Raw genomic sequence first — 9,385 nt, 5'->3', positions numbered from 1 at the left:
GAGTAATGGCCCAACTCCTGTTTCCATGGGCTCACTAAATAAAGTGCGATGAAGCAGCACTGAGTGAGCCTTTTATGAACTCCATGCAGGCAGGATTAAGATGTGGAGATGAAGAACATGTAATTCACTTTATGTATGTTAGTTATTTAGAAGATGGTGAGGAAGTGAGGAGTGAAATATTCCTGTCGCAGCCCAGAGGCGAGCAGGGCAGTGTGCTGTGGGGCAGGGCTACCCACTGTGGGGCTGTGCTATGGGGCAGAGCTGCACACCGAGACCATGGGGAGGCTTACTTATGGACACTGGGATCACTTTGGTCTCTGGCCATCGCCAGCTGCCCCTGGCAGCACTTCCAGCCTAGAGGAGTCCGATGGGACAGCTCTGGGATGGCTCAGTGCATGCAGACTGGGAAACACCGATCTATGCGATGGGATCGAACCACAGCTGAAGGGCAGGGTGTTCCCCCTCTGCTGCTGCACCAAGAGCAGCGTGAGGCCATGGCCAAGTGGTCATTCCTGTAGCACAGAGAACCAGAGCCCCTCTGCCAGCGTGGCTCACACGGCCCCACGGCGACATGCTCCCATGCTGCAGGCAGCACATCCCAGCTGCTGCCCGTGCCCGAGTGCCCGCTGGTGCAGCAGTGTGGGATGCAGCCTGCCCCGTGCTCCTGGGAAGACAACGGGCAGGCGGGCTGGTGGCTGCTGAGTGCCCAGCAGGAGCCACATAGCCTTGGCTCTGCCGCCAACTTTTCCAATTTCCTCTTGGAAATTGTTTCTGTCAATATTTTAATTCCATTTGGGCTGAGCAGGTGGAGTGGAGGCGGCACATCCCTAGCAGATATTTTTTCTCCCACTCCAGATTCAGTGGGGGCCCAGCACGAGCGATGATGCTGGTGATTCCTCACCGATGGAGCCAGGATGCTGGGCAGGAGGGGACTGAGCGCTGCTGCAGGGTCTGGGGCAGGACCCTCACCGGCAGGTGCAGCATAGGGAAGGATGGTGTGGGCAGGAATCTGTCGGTCCCTCCTGTGAGCTGTGCGGGGCCACAACGCTCCTCCAGCGTTGTTCAAGTGCCAGCAAGGCTGGAGTCCGGCTCTGCAAAGCCCATCAGGCTGATGCACTCTGAGGCACAGCGGAGCAGGAGAGGCCCTTGCGGTCTCTTCCACTTCCCCACACATCGGGAGGTGCCATTTCTGCCCGTTTCTGTTTATCTGGAGGAAAGAAACAAGGTCTTAGCCAGATGGCGGGGCTCATAAATTGCTCAGGAAAGGCAAGCTGGTACACGCAGCCCATGTCTTCTCCACATCTCTATTGCAAAGTGCCAGAAGAAATCTGTCTCAGGAATTACTTCAGAGAGGGTAATTTCTGTTTCCCAGTTGCTGTCATACATTAGAAATAGCTGAAATGCCTCCAGTCGGTTACCAGTGGTGAGGAGCAGCCAGGGGCTGCCATGGATGAGAAGCACTAAAAGAAAATAAATTAGCCTCTTGCACTCAGCCCTTCCCTCAGCTGCTGAACCACAAGTGACGAGCGGCTGTTGCTTAAGTAACGACCAGAATAATGAGGAGAACAAGATCCGCAAGGGAATATTAACTCGGGAGAAACAGCATTTTCTCCCCCTTTTGAAGTTTGCCCCTGGCAGCCCCCATCGTGGTGCAGAGGTGAGCCGGGTGCTGCTGGAGCCATCTGGGGGAGCCCCACGGCTGTCCCGCAGCATCCTGTGCCCCACACCTCCAGTGCTGATGCTCTTCTCTTCCTTTCCTCCCATATATCCTGTGCCTGTTTGTCTCCTCCCAGTTAAGCCAGCTGTAAACCTCCCTGTGCTTCCAGTAACTCCCAAACCCAGGGGACCCAGCACAGCTGATGCTGGTCACACGCAGCGCAGGGCCACTCACACTGACACACGGGCACAGATCACACCGGCCCTGCCACGGGGTAGAGCCCGAGTAGATGAGGAAGGTCCAGATTGGACTATGCCACTAAACTGCATGTTCGCAAGCAGGCTGGCCCAAAGCAAGTAGTTGGAGCAGACAGAAGCTCATTAATGTCCGTGTCTGAGCCCTTGATTCCAGGTGGGAGCCCAGTGTTGTCGAGCAGAGAGGGCAGGAGCTGCAGCATCATGCACCGATCCACAAGGTGTTACCAGGAGCTGTGCCCGAGCTGATAAACAAAGAAACCACTTGTGAGCACCTAGAAGTAAACAAGGAGAGGAGGAACAGCCAGCACTCATCTGTCATGGACAAATAATTTCATCCAATCTCACTGCCCTCTAGGACAGGGACTGCTCTGGCTGTGGTGTCTGGGAGCGAGTGAAGCTGAGTGCAGGTCATTTCTGCCCATGAGCAGCATCCCGGTGGGACCTGCTGCCGGATGAGCCCCTGTGCGTCCTCCTGGCTGAGAGTCTCCTGTGAAGCCGCAGGCATTCGCTGCAGGTTCTGGTGGATGTGGATGAAGGGGAGCATGCAGAAGGTGAGACCTGCTCAGACTCTCGCACTGTCTGCAGGAGAAGTGACAGTGGGACACATGTGAGCCTGGTGAGGCTGTCGGCACCGGGCTGGGGCCTCGGCTCCCTTTGTAGATGGATTGGCCAGGGTAGCCAGTGGAAAAACGAGATTTCCAGGAAAAGGCACCAACATCTCCTGCCCAGAGCCATGCTGTACGCTCATTCTGCAGAGACTGAGGTCCAGGTCTTCTCTGCAGCCCCATGTTTTCCATTGCTCCTGCAGCTCGTCTCTTTACAGCACTGGGTGATCTCTGCTCTGGGTGCAGCCTGACCACCCCGAGGCAGCCAGCAGCGTTTCTGATGCTGGGATGCAGCCAGTGGTGCGCGTGCTCCTGTTATTTGGAGGCATGAAATGTCTTAATCACAGGCTCGATAGCGTGCACGGTGAGCATTGGCAATCTGTCCCCTCTTATTTCTCCACTTGCAGCTCACGGTGCTCTAACTGCTGGTTTCACTGATTGCAGTGAATAAGCTGCTGCATGGGAGCCGTAGTGGCTCTGGTGCTTGGACAAAGCTGAGTGATGACAAACAGGGACCAGAGCTGAGCTGGGGAAGTGGCAGGAGACCGAAAACAGAGCCTCATTCTACTTTAGATCTGCTTTATTGGCACTAAGAGATGCTGTCATTCTGTGCAGTGTCCCGGGCACCCTGCTAGCACCTGGGAATTGTATCTGTGTGATCCCGTCCTCACACTTGCAGTGGGTCTGCCCCATCACCTCCAGTTCCTGAGGCTCAACTTGTGTGTCCTGAATCCTTTCTGCTAGAGAGTGGTCTCCAAAAATTAGGGCCCTTGGCAACTGCTTCAAGCTGACGGCTCAACGCTGCTATTTGTCCCCAAAGCACAGACACGCCATGTCAGCTGGCTGGGGAAGAGCCTCACCCCAATCACCCCGTGGCGTTCCATCGTTATACTTAATCATGGTTGTGGTGGGAGCTGTTCTGCTCCAGGTGACAGTGACAATGTGCACTGTGACTGTTGGAAACGCACTGAGCACCAGGGCTCCATGCTGGTAAAGCACCTGGCCAGACATCCTGCTGGGAGCTCTGAGCATCCTGGTGTAGCCCCGGAGCCAAGAGGAAGCAGAGTCAGCCTGGAGACTCATCACAGCTGCTTTTCTCCAGCCAGAGCCACCAGCACTGAGCTCCCCTGCCAGGCTTGTCTCGCCGGTATTTCCTATGTCACAAAGCCGAGCGGGTACATGTGGCCAGTTGTGAAAAGGAACAGCCAAGGTTTGAGCCCTGCAATGCTGCAATGAGTGTGCTGAGGAAGTTCATCCCTGTGGCGATGTACACCAGGAGCCCTGCTGAATTTCAAACCCTGTATCTCCTCTGGCTGAGCCGCCTGGGGAATCTCACCATGCCTTCCTGCTCCTGGTTTGTCTCCACTAACAGTTACAGGGAGGCAGTTTTGAGCACCACCTCCCTTCACAGCCTGGGATTGATGATGGAAATCTTCTTGCCATCTTGCAGTTTGCTGTACCTGTTGCAGCTGCAGTGATCCCAGAAGGACACCTGCTCCCTTCACGTGTCAGCGCAGGGAAAACGAGGCATTCTTCCTACTAAAAAAAAAGATAATGAAACAAACCTGAATCGGTTTGTTCTTATTTCCCCCCAACACCTTTTCTGGCCATCTCACGTGCCTGAGCAACTGGGCAGAAGTCATTTTGCCGTGTGCTCTCCCCAAGGGATAAATACTGGGCTGCCTTCACCTTAAACTTTCCCGTGGGTATCTTCAACCCACGGCGCAGCCTTGGGGCTGCACTCCCTGCTCTGCAGTGCCGGGAGTGCCGTGGAGGGCAGAGGATAAGCAGGATGGGCTCATCTGAGCAGGATGGGCTCATCTGGCCAGGCTGGTGTGCCTGAGGCAGACGGGGAGAGCTATGCTGTGCCGTGGCCTGGCCGTGCACCGTGGCCGAGCCGGGCAGTGCCTGCGTGCCATGTCTGGCAGGTGTGGGGCTGCTGTTGCTGCTGCAGCTGCCAGGGCAAGCAGCTCTTGGCAGCATCTCCGCCTTTGCAGGCTGCGGCCGCAAGAGCAATGGCATTAAAATGCTTGTGTTGATCTGGCAGAGGCAGCCCTGGGACATCAACAGGCAATGTTTTGCTGGGAAAAAAAAGACAAATAACAGTACTCTCCATCAAAATTATTATAGTGCTGTCCCTTAGAGTCAACAGCCCGAGAGCTGTGCAGGAGGTTTTCTTGTTTGCTTTTTTTCCCCAACAAGGAGAGTTTTAATGGCACTTAGCAGGGCTCTGGCCACAAGGCACCTCGGCACCGAGCCATGCAGCGTGCCGGCGGGGCGTGCTAATTGCACCAAAGCACACGGCATTGCTGAAATGCAGCTCCCAGGCTGGGCCCAGGGGCTGGCGACGACGCGAGGAGCCCTCCCTGCTCTGCTTTTCCTACAGAGACGCTCAGCTGAACGAGCTTGTCAAGTGAAATTTTCTGTCTGCTTAGAAATGGATTTTCGAGCTCCTCGCTCACATGTAAACATTTTTAGTGGTCCCCAGCCAGAGCAGGAGCAGCAAAAGCAAATATCAGCCTGAGCAAACCCAGTCCCTGCAGGGAAATCACCGGCCACAGAAGGAAACAAAACGCATGATGGTTTCAAAAGACATCCATTAAACTGTGTGCTGAAGTGATTCATGGTGCTGGCAGTTAGGCTTTAATTAGATCTTAATCACATAATTTTATCTTTGTTTTAGAAATTAGAGCTTAATGACTGCACTGCTCTCACAACAGCGCTGTGATTGCATACAGTGATAGCAGCGGGCAGCTCTGCAGTGGGCAGCGTGGGGAAAGACAGTGTCTTTGGGTCTGGGATCATCATTTCCTAAATAAAGAAATATATTTCGAATACACAAATCCAACAGGAGCTGCTCATGCTCAGGGAAGGTGGGAGGGGGTAGGGGCTGCGTAAAGAGCAGGGGTATGGATTGAAGCCCCTGTCTCCTGAGACTAGCGATGCCCTTTTCTGTGGGGACAGGCACTTCTGCCCTTCCCCTCTCCTGTGAGGTGGGTGCTGCCAACAGCACTTGTGGGGAGTGGGGTCCCATGACAGGGCAAAGTCTGCAGTGGGACCCCTTCTTCATCCCACTCAGCCCTTGTGTCTTCTTCTCGCCACTTTGCCAAGCTGTATCCCTCCAGTGCTGGGCAGTTAAGGGGCAAAAGAGGTTCGCGACTCTCCCTGCCTGGACTCATCAGCCTCTCTCCAGCGGGGACCCCAGGCTGGAGCGCGGTGCTGGAGAGCAGTGAAGGAAGCAAGTGGCTGGGATGGCTGCACCCCACAAATACTCAAGCTCTGCCGGCTCGGCCAAACTCTGCCCTGCAGGAGGTGGGTCACCACAGCAGGGCTGGGATGGGGCCTCCAGCCCTCCATTCTCCCCAGTGCCGGCAACAGAGCCATGCAAGAGCCCAGCTCCAAGAGTGCCTTGGGCCAGCAAGGGGAAAATGGTGAGTGCTAACGAGAGATGGATGGCAGGCTTCCCCTTCAGCTGGCAGGTTGGATCCTGCACAGGATTAGCAGCAGAGTAATTAATCTCCATCACTCCTGGACACTTTTCCTCTTGTGTTGCCTTTTCAGACATCAACACACTTGCAGCTTTCCCCGCCCTGCAGAGCAGAGCTGCTGTGCCCTACGGTTCATGTGGATGGATGTGCACCAAACAACAGTGGCGGTGTGGATGGGACACTTGGCAAGCACACATTCCCTGGACACATCTCCCAGGAGGGAACTTTGCTCCCTTGCCAGCTGTGGAGCTATGTCAACACCTGCTGCAGGATAATCAGCTCCCTGCCGCGCATCTTACTCTTTATTTTATTGTAGTCGAGTCACATAGAGTCAATTCGAGTTTGTAGGGAAAGTCTGTATGGCAGGTGGTTCCAGGATGATGCTAAGTCACAGCCCGGCTTTGCAGGGGTGCAGAGCCCAGCTGGTCCCCAGGGCTGCCCTGCAGAGCCTGGACTCACTCCGTGCCCAGCAGAAGGGCTTTGTCCTGAAGCACATCCCTTGCAGCAGTCCCTGGCTAGGGAAGCAACAGCCTCAGTCAGGCCTCAGCTTGGTTTTGCCTTCCTGAGCTCAGTGAGCTCTGCCTGGCCCCTGCCCAGGGCAGCCCCTGACCTGCTGCTCAGGGCAGCGAAGCAGCAGCTTTGTGTCCCACAGCCGCAGTGTCAGCATGGCAGCAGCTCCATAAAGCTGAGCGCCCGTGCTGTCCTTGAGCCCTGCCCTTGCCCTTGCTGCGGATGGCAGAGGGCCCCTTCCCACCTTCTCTTTCCTGCTTATTATGCCACATGAGCCACTTGAACTCATTACTGTGGCAGATTATAGGTCCCCAGGTAATAACGTGTATTCAGATAATTACTAACAGATCCTCTAATAGGAACGAACTCAGTTGAATCCGTTCAGTCACTGGGTAAATATTTATACCTAAGCCATCCTTATCACCAGCCACCGGAGCGTGCAGGAGCCAGGGCTGCTGTCCTCAGGGCTGTGCTGGCTGCAGCTGGCATGGACCTGCCTTATGCTGTGGCTCAGGAACTACCAGGGATCCAGCACCACTCAGCGTGAGCCCAGCACCACCTTCCCTTCCCCCTCTCAGAGCCAGCAGCCGCCCGGGGTCAGCAGCAGCAATCCTACTGCTGCCACTGCGACTGCTGCTGCCAGGGGCTTTGCAGTGGCCACAGCGCAGCTTACTTGCCCTGCTGAGATGCCCTTCCCTGAGATGCTCACATGCCCTTCCTGGGGCACCGGCCACTTTGCCCCATTTCTGGCCGTGCTTACACCGCCCTGTGCTGCCGGGGCCCTCAGGGCTGCTTCAGGAATCCGTGTTCTTACAGGGTTGCAAGGAGCATCGCTCCCCAGTTGGTGCTAAAGTGCTTTTGACAGGCGCTTTCACAGCCATCGCCTTGCATGGTGCCCGCCACCATCTGTTGGCAGCACTTTCTCGTGGCAGCTGACATCCCCACCGGCCCCACGAGCTGCCAGCACGGCCGCCTGCGTGTGGCAAGCGTCAGTCCTGCGTTCCCTGTGCTCCCAGAGCCCTGGCTGCAGAGGAGTCACCCTAATTGGACCAGCCAGCTAATTAGCTGTCAGGTAATGAATTATGCAGTAATGCCTGGACTTCAGTGCAGTATTGATGCCATCAGCTCCTCTTATTTCCACTCTCCTGTTCGCTGGAGCGCCAAGCAGAGCTTGTAGAAGAACTTGGAAAACTTTCAAAGCAAATTAAACGTGTTAATCAGTTGTGCGCGGTGACAAGTCACGGGGAGAGCAGGCGGGCAGGCTGGCACCGGCAGCTCCACCGACAGCCTCAGGGACAGGCGTCAGCTCCTCCTTTGCACATCTTGTCACCTCGCTTGTGCTGCGGGTGGGCAGGGGTGGCCGTGGGGACCCAGTGCCTGCAGGCAGCTGCCTGCCCGACTCCGAGTGCCCATGGGGGCTGAGGGGAAGGAAAGCAGATTTGGGGGTTGGAGGCTGGTGATTCCTGGGAGCTTGGTGGATACACCTTTGCCAGGAGGAGATGGAGGCTTCCCCCTGGGAAAGGGAGGATGGGCAGCGGGGTGCAGGTCCCATGCTGTGGGGTGGTTCCTGTGAGCTCTGGGGACACCACGAGTGCAGAGCTGGCACCCAGGCAGCCCGTCCTGTGTGTCTGCACCACCTCTGTGCTGCCCAGCATTGCCGGGTGACCCCGCGGCTGTACCCATCCTGAGGAGGGGTGCCAGAGCCTGGGGGTTCAGCCAACAGCATATTTCTGTCCGTTGCTGCAGTCTGATAAAATAATAGGAGGAAACTTGACCTAGTTGAATGCATCAGCATTCCAGCTCTTCCTGAGCACTGACCATTTCTGAGAGTTTGGAGGTTTCTGTTAATGGTCACATTTATTTACTGCCTGGCTCCGTGTTACATGCGGGGAGAGATGTGCGTAGCTCGACGCAGGGGCACAGCCACAGTGGGGGATCCCAACAGCCAACAGCAGCTGGGGGCGATGGGAGCTGGCCCCGGCATTGAGGGGACAGGGCTGGGGCTCGCTTGCATTCCGCATCCCCACCACCACTGATAACCACGGAGCCAGCAGCGAAACTGAATCATATTAATTAGTAAGAAGTTAATCATGTTTTCTCAGTGCTCACGGCACTGTGATCCTGTCTTGGTCTGGGAGATGAATGCTGCTCCTTGCACAACTGGAAATGCTTGGACTTAATTTAACGTGCCGGTCTGGTGCCACAGCTTGAGTTTGGTGGCATGGAGCTTGACACTGAGCGAAGTCTGGTGGTGTGGAGCTTGACACCAAGCCAGCCCCTCCTGGCTGGTGCTTCCGGGCACTTGTCTGTAGCAGAGAATAACTGCGGTCCTCCCAGGGCAGCTCATGCCTGGGGTAAGGAGCTCCTCGTCAAGAGGTGAGGAAGGTCCATAATGAACAGAGATGCTAAGTCAAAGCTAACAACTCTGAGTCGAGGGGTCCTGGGATGGTCCCACTGGAGAGAGGGTGTTCAGGGCTGTTTTGGGGAGCAGAGGCCACTGCCAGGCCAGAGCGGTGCTGTGGCTCCCTGGGATGTGCCAGCAGCTCTGCTCTCCACAGGGCTGGGCACTTGCCAGCTGTGAAAATGGGCCCTAAGAAGGTTTCCCTTGACCCAGCATGTCTCAAGAGCTCTTCAGCATGAACAGAATCAGGGGCCACTTAAGTCTCATTCATTATGTTTAAGTATTTATGAGCTGATAAATATTAAACAGCTGCTCCCTGGGGTGCAAGCCTGAGTGAACCGATCAAAACATGGTGCACGCAACGTCTGTGGCGCTGCAGCAGCCGGGACCAGGGGCAGCTTCGCACGCTTGCGTGCAGCCTCCTGCTGATTGGTGTCGAGTGTCTCTTGGCACCTCCTAGCGTAGCC

This window comes from Cuculus canorus, chromosome 15, assembly GCF_017976375.1.
Source record: "Cuculus canorus isolate bCucCan1 chromosome 15, bCucCan1.pri, whole genome shotgun sequence".
Taxonomy (NCBI): Eukaryota; Metazoa; Chordata; class Aves; order Cuculiformes; family Cuculidae; genus Cuculus; species Cuculus canorus.
Note: the sequence above shows the minus strand (reverse complement) of the source record.